This window comes from Malaya genurostris, chromosome 2 (genome assembly GCF_030247185.1).
Source record: "Malaya genurostris strain Urasoe2022 chromosome 2, Malgen_1.1, whole genome shotgun sequence".
NCBI classification, from domain to species: domain Eukaryota; kingdom Metazoa; phylum Arthropoda; class Insecta; order Diptera; family Culicidae; genus Malaya; species Malaya genurostris.
The window spans coordinates 201,001,565-201,028,858 of record NC_080571.1 but is presented as its reverse complement, the minus strand read 5'-3'; the positions used below and the strand labels follow the sequence as shown (position 1 = coordinate 201,028,858).

The 27,294-nt window shown below is 35.6% G+C and overlaps 1 protein-coding gene across 3 annotated transcripts in view; it reads right to left on the bottom strand.

Annotated features, from left to right (window-relative positions):
- LOC131427046 (dual oxidase) overlaps positions 1 to 10,890 on the bottom strand; it is a 143,970-nt gene extending 133,080 nt beyond the window's left edge. Inside the window, exon 1 of one of the 3 annotated variants that reach the window (XM_058589929.1) lies at positions 10,838 to 10,890. The gene's annotated coding sequence lies outside the window, so the exon portion shown is untranslated. Of the gene's footprint in view, positions 1 to 10,647; positions 10,793 to 10,837 lie in introns of those variants that run through there. The other 2 variants (XM_058589928.1, XM_058589930.1) reach the window with 2 other exon arrangements.
- Positions 10,891 to 27,294: the final 16,404 nt, after the last annotated feature.

Genomic DNA, 27,294 nt, shown 5'->3' with positions numbered 1-27,294 from the left:
TGTAAAGTAAAGATAGCACAGAATGAACTCATGAACTCTTAGTCCACATTTGTATTACGTAATATCTACGTCACTTTTTTCGTAGATTCTATAGAATACTTTTGTGAAATTTATACAAATTTCATTTAAATTGTGCTGTAAAATTTATTTCATCTGAACTTACTTTTTACCAGAATTTTACTTAATAGTCACATTATTTTCATGTAATTGTTACTATAAAGTTTTATATTGAATCTTAATATGGTATATTGGTATTAAAAACTAATAGATTACATAGTCTGTAGGATATAACATTGCGATAAATTTTGTTCGCACGCAGATATTCTAAAAATTTTACTTTTAAATTCGTTTTTTTTTTGTTTCGATTATAGAGGTTTTAACCTTAAGGTCATTCGCCTCTTCGGGCCAGAAAAATTTTCTGACCCTATGTGCGGAGTTGGGAATCGAACCCAGGTGGGCTGCGTGAGAGGGCATCGACTTACCCATCACGCTATACCCGTCCCCCAAATTCGTTTCTGTTCAATCACTTGCGAAAAATATCAAAAATACAAAATGCATTGTTCTAAATCCTTTCTCCGGAGCAGCTAAACTGAAGCAAACATTGTTCCCTTTAAGGAATGCATTCAGCTGGAACTAGTAGTTCAAGATGTGATTGAAGAACTGGAACACAATCTAGAGGTTTTGCCTTTTGAACTCCGCTGTAGAAAAAAACAAAATTGAATTGTGTTTCAGTTTCGTATTTTTGGAGCACAGAATTCGCGTAATGCCAATTGGTCATGCAAATAAGTTGATGAGGATTGGGTTCGCAGAGCCATTTGGTAAACTCACTAAATGGTACATACGTTTATAAATTATACTTCTGCTTGGTACTAATATTAGATCTGAAAGTATAACAAAAATTAGCTAGACTTCATAACTGTCGATAAAATCAATGAGCAATTATTTACCCTAAAATCACTGTGATAAATACCGTAGAAGGGTCAAAAAGGATTTGGTCTATGTTGTTTGTTCTAAGTTTTTCAACTGACGCCATATTGCGAGCACAAAATGTACATGACAAAATGAATTCAAGCAAGAGCGTGACACATGAAATATATGTGACAACAACGCTGGTTGTTGAAATAACAACGAGTTGATAGAATAAAATGGGTATTAGAAAAAATCGTTCATTTTCTAAGGTAACTGAGTTTATAATGTTTGTAATGTCAATCTCAGTTTAGTTCAATGCATTGATGTTGCTTTGTTGTGTAATATCATATAATAAATATTACATCAGATTTTAAATTAAAAATTTCACCTAGACAGACTGAATGAAATGAATACAAGCCATCTATTATCGTTCATTTAGAACATTGCAACATATAACTTTCATATAGCCTGGTGCCATAATCACGATTCAAAAATATATACGTTTGTGGAAAACGTATTTATTCGGCATTTTCGTTGTCCAGTAAATGTCCAGTAAGTTCTTATTTCAACAGTATTTTAATCGATAGCGAATTTAGACCGCGCTCTCTCATGAGGTGAATTACTATTTGGTAGTGGTAAAGATGCTAAAAATATTTGAATATACCCATCCCACCTTAACTAAAGTATCCAACATTTTCAATTTGAGAAAAATTCCAAAAGTACAGGGTTCGGCACTCGAAGTGTAACCAATTAAAAAGGCCATAAATTCAGTTTGGAAAATTACTTTTACTTAATTCAAAGTACAAAATGTGTAAAAATAATACAAAATTCAGAATCAATTCACTTTTGCTCGATATGACCACCTTTTGCCTTGACTATGGCCTTGAGACGGTCAAAAAACGAATCGCAAGCTGCCCGAATGTGACTTGCAGGTGTATTTTGGCCCACTCGCGGACAATAACTTTTTTCAGCGCCTCGAGACTGGTGTATCTTTTAGTTCGGACTTTGCTCTCCAAAATGGCCCAAAGAGAATAATCCATTGGATTCGCATCTGGTGAATTCGAGAGCCATTGTGTGGACGTGATGAAGTTCGGAACGTTGTTTTTCAGCCATTCTTGGTTCACTCGAGCTTTGTGAGACGGTGCCGAGTCCTGCTGAAACGTCCATGGTCTGCCACCGAAATGTTTGTCTGCCCACGGCTTCAAAGCAACCTCCAGAATACTTTCCCGATAATATGTCGCATTTACCTTGACGCCAGGCTCGAAGGTCTGAAGTTGGTTACACTTCGAGTGCCGGACCCTGTATCCAAAGAACTGGTGATATTCTCAAGTACAACCAGCATAATCAATATTCTCGTACATATCACACTTTTGATTTCAGACTTTCTTTGTATCATCCACAGAGATGCCAGATCTGCAGATTTGTCTGTAAATCTGCAGATTTCGTGTATAGTGCTGAAGACACTTTTTGTTGTGCAGACAAAGGCACAAATCTCCAAATATCAAGGGGAACGTACCATTTGAGCCAATTTGTTCTGATTCCTGATCAACCATTGATTGTTAAATGTACTGACGATACTGACAACACTTTTTCTACCACCCTTCAGTAATATTTATTTCAACAACTTCTACTTGCTAATGTCAATTTCAACCAATCACGAGCTGGTCCAAAACTGGCTCTCGAAGTGGATTAACAATTGTCAGGTCCTGACCTAGGTTTTAGAAGTCTAAACAAAAGTCTCCCAGTCAACCAGAACTTTGTTGATTGTTTTCTAGATCTGATGGTTACTATATAAGTTATTTAATTTTTTTTCGGTCAAAATTTCTGTGTTGTGTCTATATCTCATGTAATCAACAAAGGAATCAGAAAATGTATAGTTATTTTTTATCTAATTATTTGACATGGCCCGACATACCAAAGATTAACGGGATACTAGACTTGCCATTAAAAATTTGTGTACTATAAATCAAAATATTAAAAATTATTACTATTACTATATCTATTACTAGATCTCGTTGTCTCGGCAAATTAAGGATAGGTAATGGCTTATTATTCTCGCCCTCGTCCATTAATTCATCATCACAGTTGGAAATATCGTTACGGGCTTACTGGTAGATTCCCTTGCTTCATTAAATGGTAATGAGATAGTTTCTCCCCGAAGAAAAAAATTATCAAATGTTCCAGCAATAAAAAAACAATTGCTTAGTCAAGTGATTCGTTTTGGTCTCCCCTAGGAATATCGACAACAGCAAAATGGATCGCCGCTTCCCGTTATTTAGCACCCGTATTTAGCATCCAAGTCCCGGGTTGGCGGTTCAATGCATAGGGTCTTACAAACCAGTTGTCGTATGTTCGAGCCTCAACCTGGAAGGATTCGTAATGTCAGTAGAATCGTAGCACCAGCTATGCAATGGTTCTGTACACTCTGAATCGGCTGCGAAGTCTGTTGAAACAGAAGGTCAAATTCCGCTACAGGAATGTAATACCAAGGCTTATTTAGCATCCAAACCACTTAAAAGTTGAAATAGCGCTTAAATCTCACTTTATGAAAATAAAATACCCTCCCAAACAGGATGTGGTCTGAGGGTTCTAGCATGAACACAACAGGTTGTGTTTGAACATCCTAAGACATCGAGCTCACGCGCATCAATCAACAGCTATTGCGAATCTGTTAAGCATCGGTAAACTGAGACTAGCCCACATTAGTCCAGACAAACACGTCATGAAACGAACTGGAATGCAATGCTGAGATGAGAAGTAAATTCACTTTCAAAACAACATTCACGTATGAAACAGAGATCACACAAGCATCACCACACTGACCGACTGTGTTGGCGCATACGAATACTATGAAACCGGCAACGGCCAAGCGGGTCGGGAGCTACCTTTTTACACAACTGAATTGGGTAGTTAAAGTTGTTCAAGACGGAATTGTTTAACATTGATTCGAAGATTTACGGCAGGAGATTTAAATAAATGGGCAATCCTAATAGTAGATGATGACGAAAAGTACTTCGTTTCATTTACTGATATTTCAGTAAAACAAGTTTAAGTAATTCAGAAATTTACAAGACGAACAAGATAAATGCATTTTCCGATAGGCGTTCACGCCTTCGTCGTAAAACAACTTCGATTTCAAAGTAAACCATGTACAGATAGGTCTTTCGCAGAGTGGAAGACGTTATGAGAAAATATTATATTTAAGTTTTAGGTGCTTTCAGATGTTTTCTCACAAGATTCTCGTTCCGCAAACCAAGTTTCACTTTGCTATATCGTCACAATTTTTACGTTACGGCGAAATTGATCTGAAATAATACTATCTGTAATAAAGTTCTAGCCAATGCAAAACGATCGAATGAAAATAAAAGTTTGGCAAATAATATTTCACTTTCACTTGACCGAAGAGGAATTTTAATTTATTTATTTATATTTCAGTATCAAGAAGAGATACAAAATGACAGACAAATATTGTTCAGAATTTTTACATAGAGAAAAACTTTTTAAACTTGTTGGAATCTTTTAATTCATGAAACCCTTCTCTCATGTCAATAACACTAAAAAATAAAGCAAAGCTATGGCACCACTTCCCGAGGCGGAGCTTGAAAAATGTGGTTCAAAAATAGCGAAATCGTTTAATTTGGCTAGATCTAACATGTGCTCGAAAGTATAACCTTTAGAGAAACTTACGACTGCAATTTGCATCGCATGGTAATGAGGATAAGTTGATAAAATCCACGACCTTTGGACTAAATGTCCGTACTTATTCAGACTTTGCACGCTGGCTTTTCTATCTGTCTGGCTCATCTATCTGTCCCGCAATCGTTCACACACATTTAGTAATACAATTTACCTGAAGAAATGGCGCCGACACTGTCGAATTCGCAACCAAGATCAATCGTTATTGATTTCAAGTAGTGTCGTATTTGACTTTCCGATCAAGAAATGGAAAATTTGTTTAAGGAGCAAATGAACACCGTTTGTATGGAAGTTCGATAGATTCAATTGAGCAAAAGTAATAGTGCGATCTAAATCCAATTCTTTGAGTGAAAGACAATTGAATTTGAAGTCGACAACAATAAAAAGCACTGAACTGAGAACAAAAAGACGATCGAAAAGAGTAATTTAACTAACAAAACGCACTAATAGTTAGGAAAAATACCGCCGTTGTTGATTCCTATTCGACTTTCTGTATAATAAGCTAATGTTTTATTTGCGGGCGGGTAAGGTCTAACACTTTTGAAAAATCTTTTTTTTTTCTTTATATGTTTTTATAGTGAAACATTTCAAAAATATTTTGTTGAAAATTCAAGCATATTGGAACAAAACTGTGGAAGTTATTGGTCTTTATCTTTTCTTATCTCACACTGCGAAGAGGCAAAAGCTCGACGCACAGACTTCTGAGTTCAGCTTCGATAGGCTTAACAATTCGACAAAGCATTTTTGAAATGTTTTATTATGGCAAAATACAAAGAAAATATATGACTTTTCGAAAGTGTTAGATCCTAAGCGTCCCCAAGAACAATAAATTGTGTCCTTCGATTGTATAAACAGTATACGAGTTTTTTTCAAAAGCAGGTAAGTAAAACGAGTTTTTTTCAAAAGCAGGTTTTTAAAATCCGTGTCCATCGTCATTCGAAAACTACTTCACCATTTTTTCAAATTTTGCAACCTTTTTCTACATGAAAAATACCAGACCTCAACGTTTTCCGTTTCGTTTTTTTTTTTTTGTTACTTTGGGGAGGATTTACAAAATGGCGGATTTTCTCGTGAAAAGTCGTAGTTTTGACTTTAAGCAGCCACCAAAAATTAAAAATGTTTTGAAAAATATGTACTTAAACTATGCCGCTTTAATTTGTTAACTTCTGATGAGTCTGCGCTGAGCTACAGTTAACACCGCAAATCATGATTCCCTAGATGCGTCCTCAAAAATACTCCTTCACGGCCTAATTTTACAAGATTTTTACATCCGTTAAACAAAAAAAAACAAAACAAAACCCTAATACGATATACTAGTGGATGTGAAAGATCATATTGAGGGCTGAGGCCAGTAGGTCTTGTAAAACCACGTGGCTCGCTGTGTGTATTACATTTCTTTCCATGCTCTCTCGCAAATGTGAAAAATGACTCTCGATGTGGCCGGGTGGCCAAGAAAGTTTTGATATTTGCAGTTACAAGTTTGACTACATCACATAAAATCCAAGAAAGCTGCCGCTTGTTTGGCAGCCTTTTTGAGCCGATTTTATTTCTCTCTCATGTTTCGTTAAGTTACCAGGGAACTGAAATGGCGCCGACATAGAAATCAATTTACCTCCACAAAAATAACTTACACTTCATTTTCATCGCGACAACATATATGTTTTTATGCAGTAATCGCATCTAAATTAAATTATCTAGACACTGTTAGGGTAGATTTTTGATCCATGCTTTTGAAGGCGAGATATTCAATGAACAAGTTGAAAGTTACCGTTTTCAGCTATGCAATTCTTCCATCAGAAAAAGACTTTCCCGACCGCTAAAGTCAAACAATCATTCTGAAATTTTTACAGAATATTCTAAACTAATTTTCTAAAAGATTGTCAGTTGGATTTCTTCATATTCTGAGAAAATCAAATTTGAAGCGTGAAAATGGCCTTCTAAATCATCCTAAAACACACTGGCCTCAGCCCTTAAAGGGTTTGTTATTATATATGTATCAATACGAAGATTCCTTCCAACGAATGAAGAGTTTGAAAGAATAATTCTCTCTGTATTTTAAATGCTGCACACTCTGTATTCCGAATGGTGCAAATTCATCAGTGATTCATTTGTCACGGCAAATCTTATGAGAAAAAATAACAAGACATTTCTGGTTAAAATCCTTTCTATACTATTCTTAAGCAACCCGAGTCTTGCTCCTGAGACAGAAATTGGAAGCAACAAAAAAATTCATTCTTTTTCATTTACAATGTGCGTCAGTTACAAAAAGAGCACAATAAGAAGACTGTAAATCTTTACGGTGATGTTTCCATATCCGAGAGTACATCTTCAAAATGTACATACACATAAATACAGCCATTCTCCGATTTCGTCGAGCTAATTCGAATGGTATATAACATTAGGAGTATCCGGAGCACCCATCAAAGTCGGTTTCTCAAGCAGTTCTGTTACCTTTCTGTAGAAGTGAAGCGTTTTTAGTATTTTGTTAAAAAGTGAAACGATCGTTTTTTTGTTTAAAACGAAATACTAATTTCGAATGAAAAAATTAAAAGAACCCTTTCTTGCAATTGATACCACGCCAATGGAAATGTTCGTAATAGTAGTCGGGAGGGGCCAAGTCTGGTGTATTCGGCGTGTTGAGTGGCAGTATAATGAAAAATGAAGAACTGGAAAGTAAATTTTCATTCAATTGCCTGCTTTAAATATGTGCAAATTAATGTAAAGTTACAAAATATTTTTATTTGTGCACACCACATCTTTTTTAATCCTCCAAACACAAAGCATTGCCTTCTTGCCGAGTCGATCTGGTTTTGCAGTTGATTGTCCCGGATTAACCATTTTTTCCGTTTAGGATTCTTAAAATAAATCCAACTTTCTGTAGAAGTGAAGCGTTTTTAGTTTTTTGTTAAAAAGTGAAAAGATCGCTTTTTTGTTTAAAAGCGAAATACTAATTTTGAATGAAAAAATTAAAAGAACCCTTTCTTGAAATTTGTTGATATCACGCCAATGGAAATGTTCGTAGTAGTAGTCGGGAGGGGCCAAGTCTGGTGTATACGGCGGGTTGGGTAGCAGCTCCCAGCCAAATGCTTTGAACGTAACCTGAACCGGTTCTGCTTTGTGTGCAGGGGCATTGTCGTGTAGCAAAATTACTTTGCCGTGTCTTTTGGCCCCAGTCGTTTTTCGATCGATCCATGGTTCAAATTGATTATTTGTTATCTGTAGCGATTAGCATTAACAGTTTCGCCCGGTTTTAGAAGCTACACCGAAATCAATTGTATTATGAAATAAACATCAGTTGAATCGAAAATCTGATTTACAACCATTAACGATGTAAAATTTAGTTGAAATATATTGAATTTTCGATGAATAAAACAAAACACTTAGTTTTGTTTTCAAAGTATAATGAATAATGAAGAACTGTTAAGTAACTTTTCATTCAATTGCCTGCTCTAAATATGTCCATGAAAATAACCGTAAATTTACAAAATATTTTTATCTATGTACACCACACCATTTTGATTCCTCCAAACACAGAGCATTGCCTTCTTGCCGAGTTGATCTGGTTTGGCAGTTGATTGTCCCGGATTAATCCATGATTTTTTTCCGTTTAGGATTCTTAAAATAAATCCATTTTTCATCGCCAGTAACAATTCTGATTTTTTTTTACTTTTTTATGGACATTTCGGTACTACCATATGATTAGGGCATATCGTGCGATATGCCCTTTTGAATGTTACGAAAAATAATGCTCATTACTCAAGTTTTGAACATGAAATTCAAGCATATTGCGCACAGATTCGTAGATCTACGAGATTATATCGATAATTTTGTAAATGAAGGTTGTAGAACCGAGCAATGAGCATTATATTTTGTAACATTCGTAAGGGCCCATCGTGCGATATACCCTAATCACATGCTACCACCAATTATTTTTTTCTCTCTCATTCATTTTATGTGGCTCCCATTTTCCACAGCTTTCAACTTCTCCCATAGGTTCCAGATAACCGGATTTTTTTTTGTTGGGCAACATTTAACATTGCTTTCATTCACGCTATTGACTAGAAGTCTTTATCCAATATTGCTTGCAATTCGATGTCTTAAAACTGCTTTGATGTTCTTCATTTCTCAATCAAACTCATTATCTCTGTACCATTTAAACCATCTTTTTAATGTTACTTTCGATGGGGTATGATCACCATATGCCTCAACAAACATTCGATGCGAATCATCACTTTCTGGTACAAAATTTGACATTTTTAAAACGATGAATTAATGTCTTGATTGAAACATAAATTAAGCCTTATTCACACCAAATGCTTATTTTCAACATTTTTATATTTTAACGCTCACTTCATGCTAACATTCCATACAAGAATAATCTTTTCGACTTCAAAATGTTAATAAGGTAAATTTCTCTCCATCCATGTGTTGGAAACAAATTAACGATGGAGATCAAGCAATTCAAATGAATCTAAACCCGAACGTCAACATAACAAAGCGATAAAATGCGGAAGAATTTACCGATGCGCGAGTCACCCATTCCGCGCTACACTAAGGTGATGGTGTCGGAGTTTTCAATGGCAACGGAATAGTAATTACTACCTTACTGAAAAGCTCCTGTGCGCCAACGAGAAACCACTATTAAAAATTCACATACAAAAAAAGCCCAAACCTTCCTTATTTCGTACAAAAAGCAATGAGAGCGCCTGTGCAGGCAAAGCAAGAAACGCTCTACCGGCACAAATTGCCTACAATCTAAAGCGACCGCAGCCAGCCGGCGAATTGCACAGTTTCTAGTCTCTCACTCGTTGAAGTCTCTGCACAAAACGTCTCCGACTCACTCTCGCACACTGCTTGTTTTTTTTCGGAGACTTGGCTTTCTATCGCTTCATAAACAGAAAATTTCCCCATCGCCTACTGCCATCATTGTTGATGGTGCCTGCAGCTGGTTAGTGACGAATCTTAGCGCGGCTGGTTGGTAGATCCGCGAGCTCTGCGCACGACCACGAACACAACTCCGGCTCACGATGCCTACTAACTGTTGGCAATGAGGATGACTCTAACTTCGTACATACTTAGTAGATTGTTTCAACATCATCGTCATCGTCATTCGTCATGACCGTCATTGAAATGTGGGTCTCTTTATGCCTTTAACTGAGATTGAGATTTTCTTTTTTTTCCACAAAACGACGACTACAGTGAAGATGCGAATGAACATGGTCGGAAAAGTGGGAGGAAATCTGTTATAGCAATACCTAATTACGGCACAAACACTTACATTGAACTTCAGCAAATTACATAAGCTGCCCAGCAGAAGAACAGGTCCACGAAGATCCAAAGATTGGCGAATGTGTTTATTTGCACATCGCGGTGCTGCAGACCGCAATGCCCTCTCGAGGAAGAGTTGGACGATTGGTATTGTGCTGGTGCTGGAACAAAATCTTAGTGGCTACTACCAAGACGACGATTAGCTACCCGATGGCTCTTGATTAATTTGATTATCATATACGTATAGAAAATCGGTGAAGTACCAACACACTGCTCGCTTGTGAGTGCAAACAATTTGCTTAATTATGCTCGCGCGTTTCCATTTACTGACATATTATGGGTTAATGAGTAAGCAGGTGACCATGTCTTTGAAATTAATTGCGCACAGCAAAAATAGCTCCAGCTTTACGTGTCACTTGGTAGGAAACTAGTTGCATCAACCTTGTATGAAACTGAAGGATGGCTTTACTGTCAGCTATTGTGACACTTTCAACATCTGAAACTATTGCCTATTTTCCATTTTGATGATCACCGAAAAATAGCTTTTGTTCACTGCCAATGCACTTGCCGTTTTTTTTACAAGCTTCGTCACTGTTAATTTGCCCATTAAACAAGTTTCGTTCCAAGTATCGGCCCTTTATAAAGTCGATCAACTACTCGCCAAACCCAAATATAACACAAAAATCACACATGCTCTCACTCATGAACTTAAGAGGCGTGTTGCGATTTCTTTTCGTTCACTGCGCTAATAAATAATACTACGCAAAGGCAAACCGAAATTGGGCCGCAAAATCTACTTCACTCCCGTAACTCCGGCATGCCGTAGGACAAAACGAGACAAAAGCAATGCGACACCTCACACTGCACTACACTTTCCCACCACTAAAAGCCGCGTTCCACTAGGAAATACTCAGACAGCAACAGTAACAACAACAACAAAAACACGCGTTTAAACCACACACACCTCAAGGAATAATCAGGTAACTGGAAAACCGCAACCGAACTCGCGAACACCTGGACGAAGACTATCGCTGCGAGGCGACTCACCTGGTAGGTTTGTTGAAGCTCGAGCGGGCAATACTCTCCGCGGCCAGATCCGGTACCGTGGCTCTCGCAGAAACAGCTGAGCGCTGGCTGCCAAAGAAGAATGCGTGCAAGACACCGCCAAGTCTGCCGACCGCGTCTGTACCTACACTGAGCCGCCGATGTCGCTATAGATTTGGAGAATAAATATCGCAGAAAAGCAGGGTAAGATGGGATCACAGATAAAAAAAATATTTTCACTAAATCAGCCAATCGGGATCAGACAACAATTTGTATATGTTGGTGTGAATGTGTGTATGGAAGTGAATATGAGTGTAAAATTTTTATATCAAATAACTTTTCTACTCATTTTGTAACACTTTTAAAGAGTGAGCTGGAAATTATTGCAACATATTCCAACTTGTTTGACTTTTTTCATACATGGTCTAAACTATACAAATTTTATCCAGTATAGTTTACATCAGTTATGCAATTGCCTGTGAGATTCCGGTAGAAAAGGGACAAAATTTCTCGATCCATTCGAGATAGGATTTTGATAATCAACTTGCAAAATCCTGGATCAAGAATATTCATCGTTTGGCCATTCCAAGGATACTCTAAATGTTTCAGGAACGGTAAACAAGCCAAGAGATCTGAATTGGTAACGTACAGTCTGTTACATAAGAGCGTGATCACGATTAATCGCGATCGGTAAATGGTGTGATATTTTTTTAAACACAGAGGGCAGTAGTGTCCTTGATGCGAAAATGAATCAGCTGACTATTGTTTACAATTTTAGTATTTTTCCAAAATGAGTACCGCGTACACTATGCGCTTCGAAGCAGTTTTTTTTTTGTACTCGCACTGAGTTTGGTCCTTACTGGTTCCTGTTTCATGCTTACACGTATGTCTGTGGTGACAATTGGTCGATGGAATGCGTTGATGGCAGAATGAGAGGATGAGAAATGACATATAAATTCAAGTAATATAATATCATAGCATATCTCAACATATCATTTTATTCATTCTATTATTTATTAAATATTTCATTGTACTAAGTTCTATTGTTTTTTAATTATTATTTCCATTATTATATTTATTGTTATTATTAATTTGTCATCAATAATAGTAACATATATTATTTTTATAGATGTGGATATTATTATTGCTATTAGAAGAAAAATATTTTACTTCCTGCAATATTGCGAAGATAGAAGAGCATTACTGACACTCTACATTAACTGTTATTTTATATATTGTTTTATAATATATTATATTATATTCGTTGACATTGTATTATATTATATTAAATTAAATTATATTATATTATATTATGTTATATGATATTATTTTATGTTATATTAATTTCAGTACACTATGTTTCATAGTATTTATCAATATAAAACATTTTGCACGGGGGCGTAAAGGGGAGGGAGCATCAGGGCATCGGACGAATTGATGACTGGACGAGGGATTGTGGATAGCCAGCCCAAGTCACTTGAAGGAAACTTGTTTCTTTCTGAAGGTTTGAAATGAGTCTGACGCGTCCTTCTCAAACAAACCATCAGGCGGGTTCAAGCATGTATAGCGATATGCTTCATCCATGCACTGGATATTATGGTTGGAAGAGCATCTTTTATTCCCGCGGAATACGAGTAAGTGACTCTACTTACATATCCGCCCAACCCTTTTTGTTCGCTTTTCGGTAACAGCTATAGTAAGAAGGTGAATGGATGAGTCATATCGGGGCTACTGTAAGTCTACCCGCATCCACTGGCAAGTCCTTGAACTGATGGTGGCTTCACTACACATCACATCATCACATCAAGTGGGTGAATCGTTTTAAAGAGGTGAAAAATGTCGACGACTTTCCAAATCGCGACTCTGTCGGAAAAAGACGAGAAAGTGATTTGTGACCTGTTTTTGAAGAATCCGACATTTATTTAACGGTGCTTCAAAATTGATCAAAAAGGTTTAAATATATCGTACGGAACTGTTCGCAGACATTTGGTCGCAAATAATATGAAATTTAGAAGTACTTTGCAAAAACCGATGATGAGTGAAATTCATGTGCAAAAACGTCTTGAATGGGCAAAGGAGCCAAATGGTTGCGTGACCCTGGATTGGCCCTCTCAGTCGCTCGATGCCAATCCAATTGAGAACGTTTGGGCTCAAATGAAGGTGAAGCTTGGGAAAAACCGGCCACACAATTTGAAACAGCTTGTTCGCCGAATTTACAAAGGCTATAGCAGGATAAGCATGTGAAATCTGCCCCCAAAGGGAATTCATATTGTTATACCACATTCGAAAGGTCATAAACTGGAAACAATTTTCTAAAAGTTTCAACCCTCTAACTGCCATATTGACGGAGCTAGGGTGGTTCTATTGATTTTTATTTTATTTGATTTTTGAAGAAACTGCTTCTCCGAAAAATTTGAAAAAAATCAGGCATATTTAAGGCATTATGGGGATGCTTTACAATTTTTTTCAAAATTTTTGAAGATGTATTTCTTTTATTAAAAAATACTAGAAAATTTTGAAACATATTTTTTCCCTCTTCCAATTTTTGCACCACCCTGGATTTTTTAGTGATAAATAAAGAATTTTTGGACATGTTAAAATGGTATGTTTTCATATTTTTTAAAAATGTGGACGACCAAAATATTTAATTTTTTCTAAAAAATCAATAACAGTCGACCATGCGTTCCCATCAAATTCTGAGAGAAGGAAACGCATGGTGCTTTATCTTAGCAGTTTCTAGTAGTAGTCGACCATGCGTTCCCATAACGTTCTCTTAAAACGGAAACGCATGATGCTTTGTTCTAGTAGTTTATGATGCAACTCAAGCGCAGGGCTTAGAAATCAAAGTAACGAAAAGAAGGAAATGAGTATCAACCTTTGCATAATACATACACGATCATACTTCGGGTACAACCTAGAAAGCTACAAAGCGAGAACTTACTGGTATGTGGTTTATATATGAATGATAGTAATATATGAACGTTGCGAGTATCACACATATGCAGTTCGGTTACGGCAGTCAAGAACTAGAGCGAGTGACTGTATATAATTCGATGATTCGATAGTGTTTCATGAAATGGTCAAATCGTTTTGCACTGTTGGGTCTCGTACAACGCGGTTTTCTTTTTGCCAGCTCTGTACATTTCACTAAATACATAGCGAGTTGAAACAGCAGTGAATTTAATTTTTTCTTTTTTATGTTGGTGTCAAACAAAAGTGGCCACTGATGAAGGTTGGAATCGATTTCTTAGAATTGTTTTTCCATAAATACGTTTATTTCTTAAGGCAATTTACATAAGTTGTTCTTCGCCGTAGCATCACTTTTACATAGAATTCTTATCCTAATATAACACTAATATAGTCACATCAATTTGAGTTTAATAAAGCATATTCCTCTTATTTTTTAAATATCATATTATTTAAACCAAACGATGAACTGCTATAAATTTTAAAATAATCTGAATTTTTTATACATTTTGTGGTTGATTTCATAACCCACTTGGAGTTTTTTTTTATCAGCACATCATTTTTAATAAAATTTTGCTATTGGATGAACTAATGGACGCAGTAGGAGTCAGAACTAAGACTCAAAAGGGTCAATTATTAAATTGAAACTTCAATTGTCTTTATGAAATGATTAAGAAGTTTCATGTAAGAAAGGTCACGAAAAAATTTCTGAAAATTATTGACTGTATTTTTCATTTAAATAGGAAATGGGATAAAAATGTTATAAAAATACATTGCTGTTTCAATGCACACATTTTCTCTCTGATTCTTTTCGTTTATTCTATAGAATTATCATCGTCACTTGGTAGCTGTTCTGATTTAAGCATTTCTGACAATATTTTCGCCGGTCTCACAATTCTGGATAAAAACCGAGCACAAGGAAAGGTAGTGAATAATGGCGGCCTCGTGTGAACAGCAACCAACAGTTCTATTGCCAATAACGCATTCACAGCAACGGCGCTGGATTCCCAAATATCCAGTCGAATTTGTAATGTACTCGATATAGTACTTGTAAGCTTTTAAAAATGAGACTTATTACCGGCCCGAATAGCTTTTGTGTGATCTGAGTGTCTCAATTGGGTCATCTCGTGATAAAGCTTTAAATCCAAAATTACTTGGCAGAACATCCTTTTCAAAAGCTTCTGTTCCAGAGCTACTATATTCCGATACTTGTTGCACTCGTTCCAATCCAAGGATTGATAATATTATCTTATTAGAACTTCCCGTTCGCAATTTGAACAAAAATACGAATAAATCTTTCTCATTTACACCAGCATATCACGAAGCTCAATGATATTTGACCATATTAAACCTGTAAAAATCTGGAAGCGTTCCTCTGAGAGTGAAAATCACTTACTGAGTTAATTATGTATTCTCAGATATTTTCTGGAAAATATGGAGCTTTCTACACAATATACCCAAAAATTAAAGAGATCGATTCAGCGAATCAAGTTTTTTAATAGACATGGTCGATAAATGCTTGATTTGAAATTATGCAAAGGTTATAACTCAAAAATGAAAAATAACGCATCACTATCTTTTTATATCTGTTGTTGTTTCAAATTTTAGAATAAATAAAAAAATATACAGCGCTCTCAGTCTACAAACCATGAAAATCATCATAAAGATATTCGATTGAAGTTTTCAAACACAAAACTCCAACTTTATCTTTATTATACATTTTTCCAGAAAACTGTACACATCCCTCGATAACATATCTTTATGATAACTTTTGACACTGTAATGAAATTTTCATTCTTTCTTTCATTATTCTTTCTTTACATCCATCAGCAACACGTAAAAAACTGACACTCGCTCTAGTTCTTGACTGCCATAACCGAATTTCATATGTGTGATACTCGCGACGTTTATGTATTACTATCATTCATATATAAACCACATACCAGTAAGTTCTCGCTTTGTAGCTTTCTAGGTTGTACCCGAAGTATGATCGTGTATGTATTATGCAAAGGTTGATACTCATTTCCTTCTTTCCGTTACTTTGATTTCTAAGGCTTGCGCTTGAGTTGCATCATAAACTACTAGTACAAAGCACCATGCGTTTCCCTTTTAAGAGAACTTTATGGGAACGCATGGTCGACTACTACTAGAAACTGCTAAGATAAAGCACCATGCGTTTCCTTCTCTCAGAATTCGATGGGGACGCATGGTCGACTGTTAATAATTTTTTAGAAAAAATCAAATATTTTGGTCGTCCACATTTTTAAAAAATATGGAAACATACCACTTTAACATGTCCAAAAATTCTTTATTTATCACTAAAAAATCCAGGGCGGTGCAAAAATTGGAAGAGGGAAAAAATATGTTTCAAAATCTAGAATAATGAAGTGCGGTGTAAAATCGTGTGTTAATATTGACGATCGCTTCCTTTGGAAATGCGAATTCTGTGAAAAATCGTACCATTCAGCCTGCATCGGCGTGCAGCGGCATCAAGAAAATTTTATTCTGGCATTTATGGTACCAGTGTGTGCCGACTGTCAACATTTAATAAAGACAGGAGCTGAAACTCTAAAACTACTTCATCTACAGGAGCAACTTCTAAAGCACACAAAAAATCAAACGGAAACGTATCACCGGACCACTGCAGACATGAAAACCCATTACCTGGAAATATTCGACAGTGTCGAGCGCTTGCTCATCGACGTGAAGCAGTCATTGTCCAGTATCAGCAGAAACGACCACAACATTTGCGGTAAAGTAGGTCAGCGCATGCAGTCATTCGAGGCCTCGTTACACAGTGCCATAAAAAACGTTAGCGATTTTAGTAAAGTAAATGACCAGCACATCAAGGAAATGAGCGAACGGCTTCATCGCCTCGAAGAAAAATTCTTACTACCTACCAAATCTGAAGTCCCTGCAATAATACCTAACACTATTCTGGAAGAATTGAGAGATGAAGTCAAAGCAATATCGACTTCAATCTCCAGTATCGGAACCAAAGACCAAAATACCAAACCTAAGTCTCTAGCTGAAGAACTCAAAGAGAAGGAAATTCAAACATGCGACAGTGGCTGGCGCTTCATTGGAAGTAAAAAAATCTGGAAACGAGACTGGAGTGAGTATGACAAGAAACAGCGCACTCGACGGCTGCAAGAAAAACAAGCTGAAAAAGCAAACCTCAGACGAAAACATCGGAAGCGGAAACAACAAAATAATACAAATTACAGTATACGCAGTAAAAACAACAACTACACCAACAACAGCAAACACGACAACAACAACAACAACAACAACAACAGCAACAACAACAGCAGCAGCAACAACAACAACAACAACGACAATAATGTGCACTACAACAGCAACTTGAACACTAATAGTAACAATACCTGCCACAACAATAACAATAATATGTCATTACAATATACCTTACCCTTGGACAAAGACCTACTAGCAGCTGCACGGGTTCAATTCTCCGGGAATCCAGGTGCAGATATTGCCTCAAAATTCATAAATTTTCAAAAAGGTGAAACCATCAACCCTTACAAAGGAACAAGAAGTATTCAAAACAACACTACTCCGGTCTTAGGAAGTAATGACATCGAAGCTGCACCATCCACTAACTTTGTGAACACATCTTCAATATCACAGAACGTAAATACATCTACAGTATCACAGGACATGAGTACAGACAGCCAATTCGAAATTGATCCAATGCGTCCTCCAATTGTACGTCTTACTTCACAATCTGCAAATGGCGACGAACGCTTCTTGAAAGCAAGACTTCGTGACCCGAAAATAATGCACGTCGTCCGTCTGTATTTGTCATACATGAAAAATCAACAATCTACAGTATGCATCGAGGGTATGACACCAACTAGTATAAAAATGCTATTAGCATCAGAAGGCCTTCCAACAACACCTGACCACCTTCTACGAATCTTCATCGAAGTGCATCAGGAATATGGAATGAAACCTAAGGAAGCGCAGGCCGACCTGGACTCTTATGGGAAATTTTTGACAAGTGAACACATCCGCCGACTCCAACTAATCCGGGAAGCCGAACACAATTTTACAAGGCCGAATTTTCGGAAATAACGACGCCCTCTGACGAAGGAATAGAAACAGGAATTAGTAATGTAAGTATTTCAGAATTCTCAAAAACTTTTTCGCTTCATAGACAAAATGTGACTGAAATTTTGGTCTATTGCCAAAATTTCAACCGCATGAAAAGCCCAGCCAAAATGAAAGAAATTCATCAAAATTTAATAACCTCCTCTTTCGACGTAATCCTTGGAACTGAAAGCAGCTGGGATGAAAGTGTTAGAAGCTACATATTTTTGGCGACTTCAATCAACGTAATGCGGACTTTATTTCTGACATTGAAAATGAATCAATCTTACTCCCAGTCGTTGGAGAAAACGAAACATTGCACTACTTTTTCGACAAAATTTCTAATTTTGGCCTACATCAAGTAAACTCCGTAAAAAATCAACAAAATGCATATTTAGACCTTCTTTTCACAAACTTTTGTGTGAATGCATCAAACCTGCCATTATGGAAAAATGAAGCATTTCACACCGCAATTGAATATTCATTATTTACACACAATGCATCCCTTCCCTACGACTTGGAATATGTCCTCATATGCCGGAATACAATAAAATTGACTTTGAAGAAGTCAAGTGTAGACTAAGTATAATAAATTGGCGGAACATACTGAGTACAGAAGGAAATGTCGACGTCGAAGTAAACAAATTCTATCACATTATAAACAAAATATTATCCGAAACTTTGCCCATGAAAAGAAGAAGAAAAAATCATAACAGCAAATTACCTGTATGGTTCAATTCACAACTAAAACATTTGAAAAATAGGAAACAAAAAGCACACAAAACTTACAAACAAGAAAAAAGTGACGCTCATATTCAAAATTACTTAAATCTATGCAATCAACTCAAAATAGCCATTAACACAGCACACGAAGAATACAACCGCAAAATTGAAAACGAAATAAAGACTTGCCCTAAGAACTTTTTTAACTACACAAAAACTAAACTAAAAAGCAACAATTTTCCATCTCAAATGCACCTCGACGAACATGTAGGGAAAAATAGTACAGAAATCTGCAATCAATTTGCAAATTTTTTCCAAGAAGTATATACATCTTATTCAGAAACTGACCGTGACCGTGAATACTTCTCTTTCATACCTGCATTTTCTAGCTCCATCTCTGTAAACTATCTATCAGAACATGACATTTCGACAGCACTGAAAAACTTAGACGCCTCAAAAGGGCCTGGACCTGACAGTATACCACCAATATTTTTAAAAAATCTTGCTGAAGAATTTACACTACCACTACAACTACTTTTTAACTTATCACTTAATAAATGTACTTTTCCTAAAGCATGGAAATCTTCCTTTCTTGTACCAATATTTAAATCTGGTGCAAAATCTAACATTCGGAACTACCGTGGAATAGCCATTATCTCATGCATTCCAAAATTATTTGAAAAAATTGTAAACGAAAAACTTTTTCATCACCTTAAAAATGTAATAACAAACAAACAACATGGCTTTTTTAAAGGCCGCTCAACTACAACAAATCTTTTAGAATTTATGACATTCACTCTGAATGCAATGGACGCCGGCAACTACGTAGAAACTCTTTACACCGACTTTAGCAAAGCCTTCGACCGTATTGACATACCTTTACTTCTACACAAACTACAAAAATATGGCATAAAACATACTCTTCTTGAATGGCTCAAATCATACTTAACGAATCGTGTACAGGTAGTCCGCTTCCAAAACATTCTGTCTGAACCAATTAATGTAACATCTGGCGTACCTCAGGGTTCTCACTTAGGGCCTCTCCTTTTCATTTTACATATAAACGACATTTCCTTCATACTCAAAAATCTGAAAGTGCTTATATATGCAGACGACATGAAACTCTTCATGGAAATAAAAAATATCAACGACGCTGTAATATTCCAGAACGAAATCAATCTATTCTACATTTGGTGCTGCAAAAGTCTACTCCAACTTAATGTAAAAAAATGTAACTCAATAACTTTCAGTAGGAAAAATGAAACTATACCCACAAACATACATCTAGGAAATCAACTTGTAGAAAAATGTAAAATTGTAAGAGATTTAGGCGTAATCTTAGACTCCAACCTCACTTTTGTGGAACACTACAATACCATAATCAATAAAGCAAATAGCATGCTGGGCTTTATTAAACGCTTCAGTCATAACTTTCAGGACCCATACACAATAAAATTATTATACTGTACATATGTCAGACCTATTTTGGAATATTGCAGCCTAGTATGGAATCCATATAATATTATTCACGAAGAACGCATCGAATCTATTCAAAAACACTTTCTTTTATATGCACTTCGTAAATTAAACTGGACAGCATTTCCTCTACCATCATATGAAGCACGCTGCATGCTCATCATTATACAAACACTTAAAGAACGCCGCGACCTTGCAATGCTTTATTTTATCAGCGACATTATTTCTCAACGCATTCAATCACCTTCTTTATTATCGCAACTAAATTTTTATACACCTAGCCGTCAATTACGAACCAGGAAATTATTTTTAGAAAGAAACACTAGAACAAATTATGCAAAATACAGTCCAGTCAATCGAATAATGCGCCATTACAATCAATACTGCGAACATCTTGACCTTACTATGCCAAAAAATCGAATCAAATCTCAGCTTTGTCGTAGAAATAATGCGTAGTATGTAAGTGAACATTGTAAACAATTTATATGTAGTCTACATTTGCTTGACGAAATAAATAAATAAAAATTTTCTAGTATTTTTTAATAAAAGAAATACATCTTCAAAAATTTTGAAAAAAAATTGTAAAGCATCCCCATAATGCCTTAAACATGCCTGATTTTTTTCAAATTTTTCGGAGAAGCAGTTTCTTCAAAAATCAAATAAAATAAAAATCAATAGAACCACCCTAGTTCCGTCAATATGGCAGTTAAAGGGTTGAAACTTTGAGAAAATAGTTTACAGTCTATGACCTTTCGAATGTGGTATAACAATATGAATTCCCTTTGGGGGCAGATTTTACATGCTTATCCTGCTATAGCCTTTGGAGGTAGTTTTCAGAAGAATGCGCTCAAAATGTCGCTGAAAGTAGGCCTCGCATGTGCACGGATCACCTCGCGATCGTGAAACAACCAAAATATTAGTTGTTTTTCTGAATTTGATTGGTTAAAATTTGGTACAACTAATCGATCGATATTTTTTCTAAACTGCCATTTTCGTTTTTCGATCAACAGAAACGATGGTTGAAGTAACAAAATTTTTGGTTGAAAAAAAGATGCTGTCAGTTAATCAAGCCACACACCTTTCAATTTCAATAAAGATTTTAGTTACAACAACCGACCTTGGTTTTGATTTAACAGTTATGTGAGGTGGAAAACAAATCGGTTTTAGTTGTTTTAGATATTACGACTAGTTATTTAAACTTAAGTAAAATTATTGATTTTGAATGACAATAAAATATTTTTTTATTGATATACGTTCTGATTTTTTAAATGAAAATTCGGTATGTCAAGATATATAAAAAATATGTAATATTTAATGTAAATAATAAACTGTCTTTTAGTAGTGCTGGTGTCAACGAAACTTCCTAATTGTGACCACTATATTACTTACGAACAAAAAGTCGAACCGATTTTAATTTTTTGAGCCATTGCAACTTCTAGTTTCAACAGATTATATGAATGAAAATTAAACATTTTCAATTTAATCACTCGGTTCATACAATTTTTGTACATGACTTGAAGATAACATGATGCTCATTCATTAACATGCCTTTCACGATGGAGAATCAAGTTGATTTTAAGACAAAATTTAAACGCATACAATTCACTGGGTTCTAGTTTTGGTTAAACACGTTTTGTTAATTGCAATATTTCTAACGGCACTACTTTATATCAATCGTTTCTTCTTGTAACACCTGAGCAGTAAAGATGTAGATATTTAATCATCACATTAATATTCTGACAACTAGTGTTATGATAAACATTAATTTACTATCATTCAAGAGTTACTCTTCACAAGTTTTACAAACGTATAAGCGAATTTCGTTTGCATGAAAATGTTTAAGAAACGCGTTTGAATTTCAACTAAAGTAATGGTTGATTTTTTATTGCGATTTTTGTTTTGCTTTGTGCTGTTTTTGACATTAGACAACATTAAAAACAACATATTTTTTAACTACTTGAATATGTGCAAATCAAATAGCAAATTGGTTGAATCAACTAATTACTAGTTAAAACCAATGTTGCTCGAATATCAAAAATACAACGAATGTCTATGATCATCGCTAGCTTTCCTTCGCCTTTGTTCGATAATCGATCTGGTATTCGGACTTGTCCGTATATTCGGGCGCGAACGAAGCCGACGCTGCTTCGTTACTTGCACGAATATCTATTCCTTGCAGTTGTTATTCGCATTGGACATACCCCCGAATGACTTAACGCGAATATCGAACGAATATTCATACAGCGATCATCGCCAAACCTAGTTTGCGATGATCGTTCGTGCTGTCTTTGAAACATGCAAATTAAGATGTTTCCCCCGCACTATTACCATAGTCTTATGTGTATGTGATGAACCATATTCCAGCATTCTCCCATTACTGCTATCGAACGAAATATGATGAATTTATTAGATGAAGAATGCTTCGCGAAGAATGGAAACCAACGATCTTCGCCGTGACGCTATTCGAACCAATTCGAAGAATAAAATAAATGAATAAATGACAAACGAACGTATAAAACGAACATGCACGATGTATACCAGCAGCGAAGAATGGATTAGTATATTTGGGTTCTCTACGATTATTGCTTATTCCTTTTGCACCCTTCTCTCTTTCGAGCAGTGAATAGTTCAACGTTGTTCGAGACTGGCATATTCGAAGGCAGTATAATCACAGCAAGGATGCGTGAATGAATTAGTTACACGAAGAATATTTGCAACATTGGTTAAAACAACTGTAAAAATCAAAAATTGAGAGATCGTAATTTTTTGATTGGAGGGGTTTCCGTGTGTCAAGCCATTAGTAATACTGAAGGGGATTGGACTTGCTATTGATGTATTTGCATGCAAGATTTTGATCTAATAAAACAATATTCAAAAGTATTTCCATGTTGAGTCTTTTCATTTTCTTACGACAGTGACCACGCTCTTATGTAACAGACTGTACAAGACAAAGGACTTCCCAAATCGAAACAAATGTCAGCACAGTGTTGCCAAAAAGTGCGCCCAGCAACTCTGCTCCAAGCTAACGAAATACGGACCTTGCGTCATTGATAATGAGAAAATGAGAAATGTTTCTTGGTTTAGTACAAATCGATTGTTTCAAACGGAAGAAGCTGCGATATTCCCGATTGTCTGATCAAAAGCACTTTTAGCAAATGGAATGAAGTATTCATGACCAAAGGCACCATAATTCATAAGATTTACAAAACTGTGTGTTTCCAAAAGTGACTTTTGTCGTTTTTGAGGACATTTTCAAACTGTTTCTTTCAGTCATTTCTGATAAAATTAAATACTGATGAAAAATGACAATTAGTTCGTTACGTTACTTGTCCTGGGTTGACGGGTCAATGCATAGGGCACTGGTCTTATAAACCAGTTGTCGTATATTCGAGCCCCGACCTGGAAGGATTCGTAGTGTCAGTAGAATCGTAGCACCAGCCATGCAATGCTTCTTTACACATTGAATCGGCTGCGAAGTCTGTTGAAACAGAAGGTCAAATTCCACTACAGGAATGTAATACCAAGGCTTTGCTTCGTTACGTTACTTATACGATTATCACCCCCCTGTATTTCGATCGAATTGTTGTTTGTTGTTTGTTGTTTGTTGTTTGTTGTTTGTTGTTTGTTGTTTGTTGTTTGTTGTTTGTTGTTTGTTGTTTGTTGTTTGTTGTTTGTTGTTTGTTGTTTGTTGTTTGTTGTTTGTTGTTTGTTGTTTGTTGTTTGTTGTTTGTTGTTTGTTGTTTGTTGTTTGTTGTTTGTTGTTTGTTGTTTGTTGTTTGTTGTTTGTTGTTTGTTGTTTGTTGTTTGTTGTTTGTTGTTTGTTGTTTGTTGTTTGTTGTTTGTTGTTTGTTGTTTGTTGTTTGTTGTTTGTTGTTTGTTGTTTGTTGTTTGTTGTTTGTTGTTTGTTGTTTGTTGTTTGTTGTTTGTTGTTTGTTGTTTGTTGTTTGTTGTTTGTTGTTTGTTGTTTGTTGTTTGTTGTTTGTTGTTTGTTGTTTGTTGTTTGTTGTTTGTTGTTTGTTGTTTGTTGTTTGTTGTTTGTTGTTTGTTGTTTGTTGTTTGTTGTTTGTTGTTTGTTGTTTGTTGTTTGTTGTTTGTTGTTTGTTGTTTGTTGTTTGTTGTTTGTTGTTTGTTGTTTGTTGTTTGTTGTTTGTTGTTTGTTGTTTGTTGTTTGTTGTTTGTTGTTTGTTGTTTGTTGTTTGTTGTTTGTTGTTTGTTGTTTGTTGTTTGTTGTTTGTTGTTTGTTGTTTGTTGTTTGTTGTTTGTTGTTTGTTGTTTGTTGTTTGTTGTTTGTTGTTTGTTGTTTGTTGTTTGTTGTTTGTTGTTTGTTGTTTGTTGTTTGTTGTTTGTTGTTTGTTGTTTGTTGTTTGTTGTTTGTTGTTTGTTGTTTGTTGTTTGTTGTTTGTTGTTTGTTGTTTGTTGTTTGTTGTTTGTTGTTTGTTGTTTGTTGTTTGTTGTTTGTTGTTTGTTGTTTGTTGTTTGTTGTTTGTTGTTTGTTGTTTGTTGTTTGTTGTTTGTTGTTTGTTGTTTGTTGTTTGTTGTTTGTTGTTTGTTGTTTGTTGTTTGTTGTTTGTTGTTTGTTGTTTGTTGTTTGTTGTTTGTTGTTTGTTGTTTGTTGTTTGTTGTTTGTTGTTTGTTGTTTGTTGTTTGTTGTTTGTTGTTTGTTGTTTGTTGTTTGTTGTTTGTTGTTTGTTGTTTGTTGTTTGTTGTTTGTTGTTTGTTGTTTGTTGTTTGTTGTTTGTTGTTTGTTGTTTGTTGTTTGTTGTTTGTTGTTTGTTGTTTGTTGTTTGTTGTTTGTTGTTTGTTGTTTGTTGTTTGTTGTTTGTTGTTTGTTGTTTGTTGTTTGTTGTTTGTTGTTTGTTGTTTGTTGTTTGTTGTTTGTTGTTTGTTGTTTGTTGTTTGTTGTTTGTTGTTTGTTGTTTGTTGTTTGTTGTTTGTTGTTTGTTGTTTGTTGTTTGTTGTTTGTTGTTTGTTGTTTGTTGTTTGTTGTTTGTTGTTTGTTGTTTGTTGTTACTAACCAAGCTCAAAATTCTTATCCCAACAATTTTTTCAACGTATCCAACAAAGCTCCATTTATCCTAAACGATAATAAGGTACCTATATAATTAATATAATTACTCAAGCAATTAAACCTGTCGAAAGTAAAACTCAACAAAAACTCTAATTAATACAAATTTTTTATGCTTTATCTACATTACTACTCAATTACTTCGAGCCTACGGAGAAGTTTGATGCGTGATTAAGTTAGCTCCGGGGCTTGTCAACCCACTGCAGAATTATCGCGATCAGACCCAGGGCATGTCAGCATCCAAGCACATTTAATGATGCCAATTTTTCAAATTCACCTGCGCCAGTCAGTATAGTTCCACTTCAATCAATTATGATGTATTCTGCAGCTTTTAAGACTTCATTAAGCCCATTTACACTAATGGGCTATAATAATTCAAAAGGAGCGGCAAGTACAACAAGTAAGACACAGACATTTTTTGAACAGTGTTTCGGTTTTTGAAAGGTACGATATAGTCGGTAGTCCTAAACTGTATAACCATCCAAGTCTGTGACGACATAACAGAACTCGTTCAATAGAGACAAATTAGTTGCATCTAGTTCAATGCAAACCGATCATTAGTCCTGTAAGAGCGTTGCATCTACTTTTTATTAACATCGGACAGAGGTGCGTCAGGTACAGATGAAATTTGCAGTTTTATTAGATAAGCTACTATCGTTTTCCTTTCATTCTGTGACCAGATGACAAATTTATTGACCACATTGCTCCGTATAGCCGTATGCATCTACAGGTAGGCGATATCGAAGTTGACCGGTAATGACTGGTTTCCTTGCACCTTGAGGAACAAGCACGCTGACACTGGGTATGTAAATTACGCACGTAATTTGCATAACAATTCGTTGATAATCTCACGTTGCTTCTAGTATCTTCCAATGATTTATCTAACACTTTTAACATCATCAACATCTGATTGCTCTGGTCTATGACTTGGCACGATTCGAGCAAGAAGGAGCTTCCCACTTTAGAATCAATCACATCGTGACCTTTTCTGTAAATTGAATAAAGATTACTTGTATTCCAACTCAATTCTTTAAGTATCAAAAGTTTGATATTAGTAATAAACTATATATTGGACATGCATAAATCCGAACATAACACGAACTTTGCAATGCAAAATCGTTTAAAAACATCTTTTCAGCAACAAGTGAACAAAAAAACTTTAAAATACAAAAACCGGATAATAACTTAGAGACGTTGGAATACTGAGTAAAAAGTGCCATCGTCAAATTCGTAATTCAAATGATTAACACTTCCCGCTCTAAAGATATAATCATATAAACTACGTAGCGGACAAATAGCGTTTTTTTTCTATCCATTTCGCACATTTTTTCAGATTTAGCCAAAGTTCAAAAGTATTATAACTGATACGTTCGGTTATTTAGGGGTTTTGGAATTGCATGGGTACCGGTTTTGTGCTAAGTGCACATAACAATTTTCAATTTCTACATTCCGCCTTCGGCTCATCAGTGCATCAGCAGTTTATGTTGAACTGCTAACGCCACCTAACCGTACAAATCGATACACTCGGTTTCTAGAAGCAAGCTATCATGAATTTCCCGAATCAATCTTTAAAAATTTGATTCAAAATCCAACCAAATTCGGGTCAAAACTTATCTTTATAGAAAAATATGTTTCAATAGCAATAGAAATGCATTATTACACCACCAGGTGGATTAAGAAGATGTTTCGAGTTCTTCTCGTTTTGAAATATCTGAAGTTGAGCGGCAATTTTCAAAACAATATAATGACAATAAAATGAATTTCAAATATTCATTTGAATGTTAAAAATGAAAAACAATTATCGTTCTTCGAAATCGAGGGTCAAATCGAAAACCAATTCAACTTATATGGTTCATTGATTTGACAGATTTACTGGAATGAGCGGTGAAGTTGCCAGTGTCGCCCAACATCAAATCAAACATCGAATATCGACTTCTGATAGAAGTTACTATAGCTATTGAAAGCTCGGAACACTGAAATAGAAACCATTCATGATTTTTTTTTTGCTACAGCGTATTCATCATTCCAATGCACTG